This window comes from Grus americana, chromosome 13 (assembly GCF_028858705.1).
Source record: "Grus americana isolate bGruAme1 chromosome 13, bGruAme1.mat, whole genome shotgun sequence".
NCBI lineage: Eukaryota > Metazoa > Chordata > Aves > Gruiformes > Gruidae > Grus > Grus americana.
The window spans coordinates 23,095,741-23,108,496 of NC_072864.1; the positions used below are offsets into that span (position 1 = coordinate 23,095,741).

The 12,756-nt window shown below is 45.5% G+C and overlaps 1 long non-coding RNA gene across 1 annotated transcript; it reads left to right on the forward strand.

Moving 5' to 3' along the window:
• Nucleotides 1-7,063: 7,063 nt before the first annotated feature.
• On the forward strand, nucleotides 7,064-8,411 carry LOC129212482 (uncharacterized). Its single transcript, XR_008579182.1, has 2 exons — nucleotides 7,064-7,385; nucleotides 7,566-8,411. It is a non-coding gene; the product is annotated as an uncharacterized LOC129212482 (long non-coding RNA).
• The last annotated feature ends 4,345 nt before the right edge of the window (nucleotides 8,412-12,756 follow it).

Sequence of the window (12,756 nt, forward strand, 5' to 3'; positions counted from 1 at the left end):
AATAGCCACAGGTGAAAGGAGCTGGCGAGAGGCAGAAAGCAAAGGCACTGGGGCTCCTGGAAGGCTGACATGCTCCCAGCAGGTTGCCCCTGGATCGTTCTTCTCCCTGGCGAGGTGTGTGGTGGCTGCGGATGCACATGCCCAGACCAACCCCTTGGACACCCTCTGCAATACTGGGGATAAGGACAGCCAAGGGGAAGGGAAACAGTGCTGGGAGAAGGCTGGAGGGACATGCAGGTTCGTGTGCTTGTTTAAACCCATGTACAGAGTGGGGCAGCATCAGCTGAACTGATTTCTGCACAGCATTTGAATACATGTTTATTATATGCAGAATTAGCAAGGGCAGGGTCCACACCATGGCATGTTTAGGACAGGGACATCCCAGGGAAACCTCGGATGGGTTTTTTCATGGTTGTCGTCTTGTCCCTAGATGTAGCCAGTTCTGCACATAGGAAATGCAGTGCTCTCCGTGTGTTCCTGCAGTAACTCTGTTAGTGCTCTCTGAGAAGGGCCCTTTGTGTGTATTTTCCCTGACTCTTGTGATGTTTGAAATGCCGTGGGAATCAGCTGGGAGGTGGCTGGTGAGCCCAAGGCCCATTTGTAGTTGGTTTGTGCCAAAAAGGGCCACTTAACCCTGCAAGAGCCAGAAAAATATCTCTGAGAGGTGGGTTTCACCCTGCCCTCCCCATGGGACTGCCACTCCGAGGCTGGTCCCGATCACCAGCTGTTCCAACATGATGCTGGTGTCACCGCAAACAGAATGTTTCCACAGGTGACGCCGGCAGCTGACAGTGACACTGCTTGAGCTGGAGGTGCCTGGCACCTGGCTCACTGTGAGCACGACTTGACTTCTTTCATGTTACCTGGATCCACAGGGGTCAAATCCAATTTGCATGAGACCAGGTGCTGGTGGAACCATGACCAGCCCATGTCCCTGGGTTGTGGGTCAGCCAGTTTGGTGACACCGGTCCCTTCCTGCTTTGCAGGTCTCAGAGGAAGTCAAAGCAACATGACCCCCATGGCAGCACTCGCGGGCAGCACGGGACCCTTCCCGAGGCCAGCTCGAGTCTGCCTTCGCCCAAAGGACCAGCTGCCTCCTTGCCACTGCTGCTGGGAGACGGGCGCCTCTTGTGAGGAACCGCAGCCTCTCAGCAGCCTGGCCACAACCTTGGAGCTAATGAGTTTTAAGCCCCGTGGTTAACGAAGCCGGCCTGACTCTGCATGGAGACAAAGCCTGAAGCCTGCCCCCAGCTCTGCCCCCAGCAAGCTGAACACGATGCTTCTGTGAGCTCGCACAAAGCCTCCCTTGTGCAGGAGGCAATCCAGCCAAACAAGTGATCTCCTTGGCTGCATATCTCCTGGTGCTCCATCATTTATATTTGCTGGATTGTTCCCACTACCAAGGAAAATTTAACAAGTAAAAGCATCTGATAAAAATCTACTGACCGCAGTAAAACGCCAAACCCAGCCAAACCAGTCTGTACAGCGCGACCTTCGCAGCCTTGGAGACACGTTCGTTCAGTTTACCAGCTAGGAAAACAAATGCTTGTGGTAGTGCAACACCGCCAGTGGGAAGACTTTGATTAAAGCTTGCGTTACCAAAGCATGGTGAGATGTTTAAGAGCCGAGTGTCCCTTCCTTCCCCAAGCCTGGTTCCCTGTCGTGTAACAACATGTCTCTTAAGTCGTCTCCTTGGCATTTTGTGCTGCTCCTTTTGTGTTTCCAGATCACATTGCTCCCCTTGCTGCCGGCCTTAGCACTAAGGTCCTGACTCCCAGCTTCTGGGGACAGCCCTTCTGGCTGGGTGCCCAGCAGGAACAACGCACCTTGTCTTTGCTGAGGAACTCTGCAAGAAAACAACTTTTGGCCACTGGTGCCTTCAAGTCTTACAGGATTACTCACTCATTTGAACCATCTATGAGTATTCCTGTAAGACTTCCAGTGCCATGACGGATGGTTTTGGTTCTGTGCTGGAGGCAGCAGCTGCAACGGAGGCTCCCATGGCAAAGGTGTGCACAGCCTGGATGGGTCAGGTACCAGCGTGCATGGCAGAATGAGGCCACTAGCATGTTCCTCTTGGTTGAATTCATTTTGGCAGAGAGCGAGCACACTCATCTAACAGCCAGAGATGATGGTGTTTGCCATCCTCAGAGAAGGTGGCTTGTGACTGTGCGGCCAGTAGTGAATGACTCCAGGCAAGCAGAGCTGTTGCACAGGAGATCTGCTGTGTGGCTGACTTAGCCAGCTCCATGGCTTGCATACATCTCTGGATGGGAACCTTGCTGCATTATCAAAGCACACATGGAGACCATTGAGGCTGTTGCTTCAATGTTAGCTGGAGTCTGCAGGGAGCAGCCTGGTGATGGAGAGGGCCCCAAGTGACCCAAGAGACATTTTGTGAATTGGCTCAATACCTTTTGAAGGACACTGGAATCAGTGGACCCTTCCAGTCCTGTCCCACATAAAATCCCTCCCTCCCAACAAGAACAGAGGACAGCACATAAAAAGAGAGGGAAGCTATTAAGGCAGAAGAGGAAGTGTCTGAGGAGGCCTTTGTTCAATGTTATAACAACGGTGCAAAGGGCTGATCCAGGATAAATCCACCTTGCTGGCTCAGATTTGCTCACACATGTCAGTGGGGTAATGTTTCACTAGGAGGCTTTACACCAGATCAGGTATCAACCACCCTTCAGCCACTTACTTACACACGAGAAGTGACCAAGACACAGATCCTTGCAGCTCCCACAACTCTGCTCGACTCCCTCACCTTCACTATGGACAGACACCAACCTGCAATTCTTTATTTTTCTCTCTGTAGCCAGATGGGAGTTTTACAGCCTCAGTAGATTCTTCCACACTAAGGCTAAGGGTACTTCAAACCTGAAGTTGTATTGCCAGCTATGTTTTGTGTAGAAAGGAAGACAGAAAGTAGAGGTTCTGGGCAGGTCAGAGGACAAACAGTGTCCAAGCTGAGTCCTTCTGGCAGTGGATGATGTAGTAGTCCTGGAAGTACAGCAGCACCATTAGAGGAGGGCCCAGGACCAGGCTGATCCCACATGAGCATGTTACTCTAGCAGCCGTCAAAAAGCCATTTCCACAGGCAGGACGGTGGGATCTGTCAGGAAAAGCAAACAGCAGTTACTAGCAAAAGGTTGGTCAGTCGGTAATACTGGTCCCTAAGGGATGTGCATGCCCTTAACCAGAGGACAGATCCATACTGAATTAGCTTTTCTATTATAAGGATGATGACTCAATTTATTTTGAAAGGGTGCCCTTGCCAAAGGGCTCTGTGTGTCTGTGTGCTTCATAATAAAACAATTAAAAACCCCATTAATGCTAAAATCTTACCAGGCTAGCACAGAAAGGAGAAATAAAGGGTCTTTCCCTTCCCACAAAGCCAAGAGCTGCCAAATTTACAAGCATCGTGGGCATGGGAAGAGTTTGAAATTATTTTTAAAGTCTGGAAAAGTTTAGATGGGAAAGATTACAGATGGCCACGGTTTCTGCACTCAGAAATCATTGCTGTTTGACAGGTTATTACACTGAGGAGATCAGCCTCCAGACAATGCTCAAGAACTTTCAAATTAGTGGCAGGCTCACTGCAGATTGGGTGACCTAATCCACCCTCACTGGGCTGGTTATGACCCCCTTCTGGCTCTGGTCTCACTTGCTGAGACTGGAACTTCAGGTATAAATGGCTCAAAAATCTGATTTGTGTTTTCTCACCTCTCAGGTGGCTCTAGATGTTAGGCAAAGCCTCCAGAGAATGAGGAGGTACATTCCTGATGGCCTTACGAATGAGGGATGCTGGATGCTTGGCTGGTTTTTGTGACATAGCAGGAATTACGCTGCCATGGAGCGCTCCATCCTGAAACTGATCCTTCGCAGTCTTGCCTGTTTTATTCATGTCAGCAAATCAAAATTGACAATTTTAACTACCAGCCTAAAACTACTTTAATGTGCTTTAATTCTTAAATATCATTAAAATAACAGGAGCAAGAGCTCTGTGATCAGTGCCCTGACAGATTTATGTTTTCTGGCAGATCCCTCATTTTAATGTCAATCTTCCCATACCTGAGATAGCATAGCAGTAAACATCCCAAACCACAAGATCCTTGGTGAGATGGCAATAAGGTATTGAAAGACAAGATCGAGAGTCTGATAGGCACTGTCTTGTGTGAGGATGTCTTGTATGGGCTCTGTGCAAAAGCAGGTGAAGTGCAGTTGAGTGAGCATGAAGGGCCCAGTATGAGTGGGACTTCAGTGACAGGTTTTCTCTATATTGGAGTGAAACTTAAGTTAAAAGGAATTCAAAAGGGGAAAGAAAGCCTTGAGATTCACAGCTTCTGGCAGGCCACCAGTCTATGGCACTGTTCCCACCGAGCAGAGCAAAACTGAGCTCGCCAGCCAGGATGTCTGTCCTAAGTATGATTTTTCCAGCTTTGTTCATCTGTTTTTTTCTGATGGTCCCATCACTTTGGTCTAAACAGCAATGATCAGGAGTATACAAAGAGAAGTCTCCTTAATACTCCAGTCCCTGCCTTGGATTGGGGCACCACTAGCTTCCTAGGGCTTCCCCAGAGCAATAGCTGGAAGTCCCAAAGCAATGGTCTTGGTTTAAGTGGTGGTGTAATCTGTGCTACAAATTCTTCTGTCCTAGGAGGAGGAGATGCCATGCAGACCAATGGGTTTTCCAATTTCTGCCTTCATCCCTGCCTACATCCAGCCATCCTGCCTCATCAGTGTGAAGATATGAGAGCTCCCAAAATTCTCTTGTGCGAAATATCCCTGATCCCTGTGGGAACTGGGCTGTTCTACCACCTGCAAAGCTGCAGGATGCCCAAAGATATGAACGACTGACAGAGCATCCACTGACTAATGCGGTGGTTGGCGCTGCAGAACAGTGCAAATCATACTTATTGGCCTGTGACAGAAAGCTGATCAGGGCCAAGATGCAGTGCGCAGATACTTTTATGACCAACTCTGCCTGTTGGGTATGGGATCTTTTGCAGTGGGAGGCAGAGTCTGGCACAGCCTATTCACATTTGCTGAATTGCTGCAGTGCCACTCTCTTCCAGGCACATTTACTTTTTAACTGACCCCGCGCTGTTTCCCAGCCACCGTTTCCTAGGTCCTGGGAAACTAAAAAATTTCTTCAAAGGTCACCTAAAGGTCTCTCCTCTAACCATTGACATTTTTAGCTTAATCCAAAGCTTACTTTGAACCCAAGCTAGCAGATCGTCAGCATGGGCAGAAGGTCAAGAACTGCAAGCACTTGAGCTACTAATGCAGTGGGGACCTGGCCACTCAGCGGTGCCATACGAGCACGCTGGAGTGCTAATCTAATCAGTTTGTGAAGCTCGAGTGTTATTTTGCAATGTGACTCCTCTCACTAGCACTCACATCAGTATTTTAAACCATTTGCTAGCTAACTCGCAACCCCAAACCTTATTCTTCTGGTCTAGGTGCCGGTTTCAGAACAAGGCACCCGGCTTAGCTTGGGATCTGGAGGCAACTAGAGCAAATCTCGAAATCTTAGCTGTTACAAATAAAGCTAGGAATTTATGTGAACGAGAGGTCATGGCTATGACCAGGATGGCTTTTCCTGTGACCTACCTCACAGAAACGCACAGAGAGAAGGAACGCCGCCAGCTGGGGCTGCCGCTTGTCACAACCGTGATGCAGTAAGGGCTTGTAGACGTGTCTGTTTACAAAGCACAGAAAAAAGGGAAGAAGCTCGGTAAGTTGTTCCCAGCGCACTGCTAGTCATTAACATCAGGATTAATCACACAGAGCAAGATAATACGGTTTATATCAACCAGCCCACCAAAGCTGAAGGAGTTGTTCCAAACGCACACACACGTATGAGGGGGGCATCTTGCACACCAGCTTAGGTGACTTGTGGAAAGACCTCGGCATTGAGTGATGGAGCTAGGGAGGAGGCTGCTCTGAACCGCTGCCTGAAATGAAGTCTAAACCTTCACATGCTGCCCAGCCCCATGTGCTCTGTTTTAACCCCTCATTTGCATCTTTTACTCTGCACACATCAGAAATCTATTAATAAAGGAGGAGGAGAACTAAAATGGACTTCTCAAGTTAGGTTCTCCATCCATACTGAGGGCACCAAAAACAAATGCTTCTGGGTTTTGTGAGTGCTGGCTACTTATTGGATGCCATGAAAATATCTGAGGTCATTTATTTGGCTTCCAATTTATTGGCCTCAGGAGCCTGATCTTATGAACTGCTTTTTTTAAGCTCAGCAAAAGCTTTTATCACCAAGAGATTGACACAAGGGTCCTCCACAAAACGCTTATGACTTTGTAGGGGGTGAGTTGTCGTCAGAGTGTCACGGATGCTGCCAGTCCTGACCTCTTCACTTAAAAGGCTTGGTATTTACACTGCCGCCTTTTCAACGCTGCTTCAGCAGTGAAACGGCAGCAATCCTGCATTGCGTAACCACTTGCCGGCTGCCACTGGGTGACCATGTTTCTCTCCTGGAGGCTTCTGGGCTAAAACATGTGATCATCCTTTTACCTTTCTGAATCTGCATGTGACAATGAACAGCCTCCCAGAGGCACTGGTGGAAAGAAACATATTCTGGCTATTTATAGATGTAAATAAGATCCAGTTTCCAGCTGAAATATTAAGCAGTGGCTTGGAATCTGCCTCCTTCCTAGACAGCTCCTGGAGATGCTCACAGCCTGGGCGTCCTGGACCTTCCCAAGATTTTGGGGTGAAGGAGCAGAGGTGGTTATGTAAGATGTATTCCCTGATGGGGGATACTAACTCCTGCCCTCTGTTCCCTGCAGTGGGACTCCCCTCTTCGATCCCTCCTTAGAGAAGGGCCAAGATTTAGATTACTGGGGCTACCACGCTATTTCTGAAGAGCTTGTTCCCAGCAGTACAAACTACATGCTTACAGAAAGCTTGATACTTTTAAATTAACAAAGTTATTTCATTTCTGTCAGCACCCTGCTGTTCCTTTGAGACTATGCTACAATGTAAAGCTTGTTCCTTAATTACTTCAAATGTCAAGGTTTAATTACAATGCCTCCCAGTTAAATTTCAAGCCAGCCAAACTTTCAGAGCCATACAGGAGACAGACAGACATACCCACAGCAAGTTAATCCTTCAAAAAGGATGATGATGATGAATGTTACTGATTTCCCAGCAGCAGTATTTCATCTTTCGAACACAGAGCACATTAACAGGAGTGTGCAGAAGCCAGTGTCGTACCTGTCTAGCCATCTGTGGGCTGGGGTGTTCCAGCAAGCGTGAGTCTGTGTTCCTGCAAGAAGAAGAGGAGTAAAACCAGGCTTCATTACATAGCTCCAGAGAAAACACACACCCATCCTACTGGATAGACATCCTTCCCCATGGCTGAGGTAAAGGTGCATTAAAAATCAAATTGCATGTGGGCAGATTGTCACAGCACGGCTGAAAATCTTCCTGTAAGCATGCTGGATTCCCAGCCAGAAATGAAGGCAACACTTGCTGTTTGTTGTGAACCATGCCAATTTGAATGTCAGTGTTCCTATAACAATATCCTATATTTTTTTTTCCAGATTTAGAAAGCATGACCTCAAACACAAGATAACTCCTACAGTGTCGATGTGGCAAATCACCTAACTTCAAGCTGATAAATAATTTTTGGCCCTTGTCAGCCACGAAGGTGTGTCAGGCTTAGTTACAAGAGCACGACTGAAGTCCCGGGTACCAAGAGGAAGCCCCTGAAAAGTGGCAGCTTTACATTTCAGCCAAATCAGGCACTGGGAAGTGTTACGGAGATTAGCTGCTAGCTGCAGGTATTTCCCAGGAGGACAAAAGGAGATGCCTCTCCGCAGCCTCCGCGTCTGTCCTGACCTGTGATGCACGGTCAGTGCCGCTGCTGCCCAGCGCAACATCGGGCTGAAGGTTTCAGAGTTTGTAATTTAAATAGCACCACTCCCGGTTTCCCTTTTAAAGATGCGGCAGCCTGAGAGAAGCAGCACGGTTGGTCAGTCGAGGTGACAAACGTCTGCTAGATGAGTGGCACCTTGTCATTGACTCTGCCAGAATATAAAAGTTTCATCTTCCTGACAACACTTTCAGCAGTGAAAGAGGACGAAGCGTCCAAACAAAGCACCTCCTGATTATGCTCTGGGGACTGTAATCTTGCAGTTCTCTTAGATACTGTGTCTGTATCAGAAACTAACATCTAATTTATACCATCTTAATAATTAACAGTCAGGATTTAGAAGACCGTGGCATGTTTTCATCTTGCAATATTTACTAACTTCCTTAAAGCTCCAACTCTGGAGCCATGTTTCAGTAGGGGGGAAAAAAAAAATAGAACTGTTTTAAAAATAAAAAATTGTTAAGAATTAGACATCAGAATAATATTAAAAAAATCTTAAGACCTGCTGAAAAAACCCCTATGACTTCTAAGCCAGCTTCATGACTTTTAGGGTCCAATTCATTATTTTTTAAAATATATTGTTGTCAAAGCTGTAATTTAGCTTATAAAAATGTTCGTTGTTCTAGGGTTAATAACACACCCTGGGATTAATGGATTCTGTAACCTCCTGTGTTTTGGTTATTTTTAAAAATCAGTCATTTGCAGCCAGCTGGAGAGGGCTTTGCTAGCGAACATCCCCAGAGAGCAGACGCTCCACACACTCGATATCTTTTTGGCTTAGAGGATATGGCAAGGACACAAAGCTCCTCACTGCACCTTGGCAAATGAGAGACCAACAATGGCACAGCCTAAAATGTGCTGCGCAGCATCCCTGCACTGACCGGTGCTGCCTTGGCACAGGGTTTCCTCCATCCTCTGTCTGCCCCGTACCACTGCCACCACGATCTGACCTGCGCCCTGCCCTGACGTAACACCCGCTGCATGCGTAGTTGATTTTTTTTCCATATAAAGTAATACTACAATATCAACATTAAGTATTAACAAGTCTGAATGCATTTTACAATTTTTTTAACAAAGTTTGAAAGCAAAGCGCTGTATTTTTGATTAATGTGACACTACTTGAGAGATTAAAATCAACTTTATTAACATCACGTCTTACATAAATATGTGTGTGTGTAGATATATATATATCAGGTCAAACAGATTGCAGATCCTGTTTCCCTTTTACATCAATACGTGTTCCCATTCTCTGTGGAAACCCACATTATAACTGCTGCGCTATCAACATTTAACTTTGTAATATATTTTTTTCAATAGAATAATTAGTGATATATATGGTAAAAATGTATCTAAAGAATGTATAAATATATAACATATGTTTATGCATATAGCCCCCATGGCAGGGGGGCTGGAACTAGATGATCTTTGAGGTCCCTTCCAACCCAAACCATTCTGTGATTCTGTGATTCTATATCTGTGCAAATAGTACTAACGTATATTAATGGGGTTTTATTGCCTAAAGTAAAAAATTATTCGGCTACCCCTAAAGAAGATAAAACCTTTTATTTGAATATTAAATAAACATTTCAAAATCAAACAGACAAGAAGGGTAACCAAAATGAATTTTTGAGAAAGCGTTGTCTCACAGGTTTTTTTCAAATTTTCTATCATCAGGAGTGGTTTTTCCCAGTGTGAAGTACAGCAGGCTTCTGAATGACTTCAGCTCTAGTCAAGGAATCAGTAGTTGGACACACACTTATTTTCCTTTAGCTGCTGACTCCTTGTCATCTGTTAGTGATACCAAGATGTCTAGTTTTTCTTAGCCAACTGCACAGAAAGTCCAGCAAAGGCTAAAAATGTAAGCTTACTTTAGAGTCTCCTGGTACCTTTTTTCACAGATCCATCTCCTTGTACGGGGATGCTAACGGAAACAACTGGCGCTAAACTAGCATTAGGTGCAGGATTATACACTCAGCTAAAACAGGTAAGGATTTGATATTTTGGGATCTTGTCCATACCTTACTTGCATAAATCGAGTGTCTGTTTCTGAAGAAACAGTAGTGAAAGCAAAAGTTAATGCTTACTCCAGTGTGAACAAGGTATATTAGCTGCAGTCATTTATACCACCATAGGTATGAAGTCATTGTCACCCTGTCAGTAATGTTCACTGTCTTCTCCACAATGTAAATGCCAATCCTAAATGTGAGATACACAAGGTGTATGTCTTCGTTTTCTGAAAGCCTTACCTTGCTTTTGCCGAACACGTATTACCCACTGAACCTGAGCCGTTAAATTCCGAGATGGCATTCAGTCATGCTAGACATCTGTCAAATTAGACCTGTGCCAGCTAATCCATGTTCTTGTTTGAAAATTGATTTACAGTTCTTAACAAACCTAAACCACATCACCTAACAGCCTCATTCCAAACAAAGCAACAGCATGCTCCTTTTGCAAGAGGTGAAAGACACCCTGCCAGAAAGACACCACTCTAGGTAAAACTGCCAGTCTCCAAAACGCAGCAATTCTGCGAGGCAACCGAGGCAAGAGGGAAAGTACCAATAGAAAAAATAAGCCGGATGAAATGATTTGCCACTTATAGGAGAAACAGGCAATAAAAAGAATCTTTCCCTCTTGGTTAAATTGTACTCCTTCAGCACAGTTTGAATGTAATCTCATATAAATGTGTCCTTTCTAGAGCCACTGTTCCTAAAGAGAGATTTACCTCATCTTGAGTTAAAGTATCCATTTGCAGGCCAAGCACCACCAGAAGCTTTAAAATGTGACATTAATGAAAAAGATGACAAATAAAAATGGTTTGGATATAAGTAAGTTCACAGACCAATAGAGAGAAAGGTACTGAGAGTAAATTGCAAAGCTATATGGGTCTATAGTGTGTAATGAGATAATTTTGGAATCAAGAGCGTGAGAAACAGAGAGTCCTACAGGGAACAAGGCTAACTAAGATAGCTCTGCTCTCTGCTCATGTTCCTCAGCCCCCTTCTCCAGGCATGAACGAGGGGGCATGCCCTGTCCCGATGGCAAATGTGTGTGCAATTCGTTAAGTAGAAAAGCCCTCATTAAGTGAACCGGACAACAGCAAACAGATCTACCCAGGCCCTCTGCTACAGAAATGCTAGTGCATTAAACGCAGCATTACCTTCAGCGAGTATTATCGACCCAAACCTCGCCTGCATGCAAAATTTGTAACAGTTCAATTATCATGAACTATCCCAGCGTTACTCTGCTAGCATGAACGCTGTTATACAAGGCTAAAGATACTATTTTTATGCCAGTATAGGTGATACAAGCAGGGGAATGTAAGAAAGAGTATAAAAGCCATTTTATAAATGGTTTCGTAGGAAAAGGAAATGGAGGCATTGGGCCTTTGCGCTTTAAACTCAGACTTTCAGGGAATTCACAGTCATTCCCCTGACACATTTCTGGATCAGGCAGGAATTGCCTGGGTGATTTTTTGAACCTTCTTTTGAGAGACTGCCCATACTCAGGTGATGATCTGAGCATTCACACAAGCCACCTTCTGTCTGGGAGTCATGCAGCCATATAAGCGTTGCAATGAATCACGGAACAATTTGGAGGTCACTGGGCTCGGCATCCTACCCAAAGCAGGGCAAACTTTGAAGTTGGAGCCAGTCTGAGCCAAGAGGCGACATTAGCTTGAGCTCAGTGCTGTGTAATGCAGGATTAACTGGAACTGGTGCATGTCAGGCAGGCTTCGGGCATGGCTGGGGCAGGCACGTCGTTGTCTGCACCTCACTGTGTTGATGCTATGTCCCAAGAAGACACTGAAGGGTTTTGCAATTTTCTGCTCCTAGGCTAAAAAGGGGAAAGATCTTGGCATTGGGGAAAAAAAAATAAAAAAAATCAAAGGGACAGAAAGGGCGCTTTTAACACAAGACACATGTTCTAAGGCATGAGAGGCTAATCCCATGACAAACTACCAATTTGGAAAATAACTTTAACAGCCATCGTTAGCTCCTGTGATGTCCTGGCACAAACAAAAAAAGTGAAAGATTTATTTAAAAGGTTAAATGCTGCAAAACTGCAAGGACGCAAACAAGGAGACATACTGAAAACTTGCCACGATTAGAAGAGTGATAAACGCCACCTAGTTTTTCAGCAGAAACATGGGAGCAGGAAAATCCTTCAGACAACGGGAAAATGCCAATAGAATCGAACTGTGACACTGGGAAGGTCTGGATTTTGTTGGCATTATGATTCACAGCTTGAAAGGCAGGCAGCAGCAAAGGAAATCTGATGAAACCTAGCTGTGAAAACATACGTATAATGAGAATCTCAGCTCCTTTGACTCCCATCTGCACATTAGGGCACGCAAACACAAATCAATTCTCATGTCTTGACAGTGGTGTACAAGGTAGAGGGGTAAAAACATACAAGACAACGATGGCAGGTGCTTCTCCAAGATTAACAAGACTTGTTCATTGAAGATCTACAGCCCTCAAAGGCAAACTACAAACCTTCAGTGCCAGTTATTTCTATCTTCACATCTGGGTATAAAAGCTGGAAATGCCTTAAGAGTCAGAACAATCGTGTAAGGGCTCTACCCAGGCCACCTGTACATTAGTCCTCCCAGTGACTGGTGTTTCATATCGTGGTGGGGATAGCAGGTGATGGAGGCTTATCCAGGGAAGCTGCCACATAAGAAGTCAGTGTCTGGCAGCCCCACAGAGCTTGCAGTCTGAATGCTGTCCTGTATGCCTTCAAAGCTAGGCCCTGAGCAGAATCCTAGCTATTAACACTCTTTCACAAATATCATGGAATTTAACAATCCGCAGGGTGTGCAAAGAGCACTGTGCAACAAGCAGAGATGGCAGAGCTGT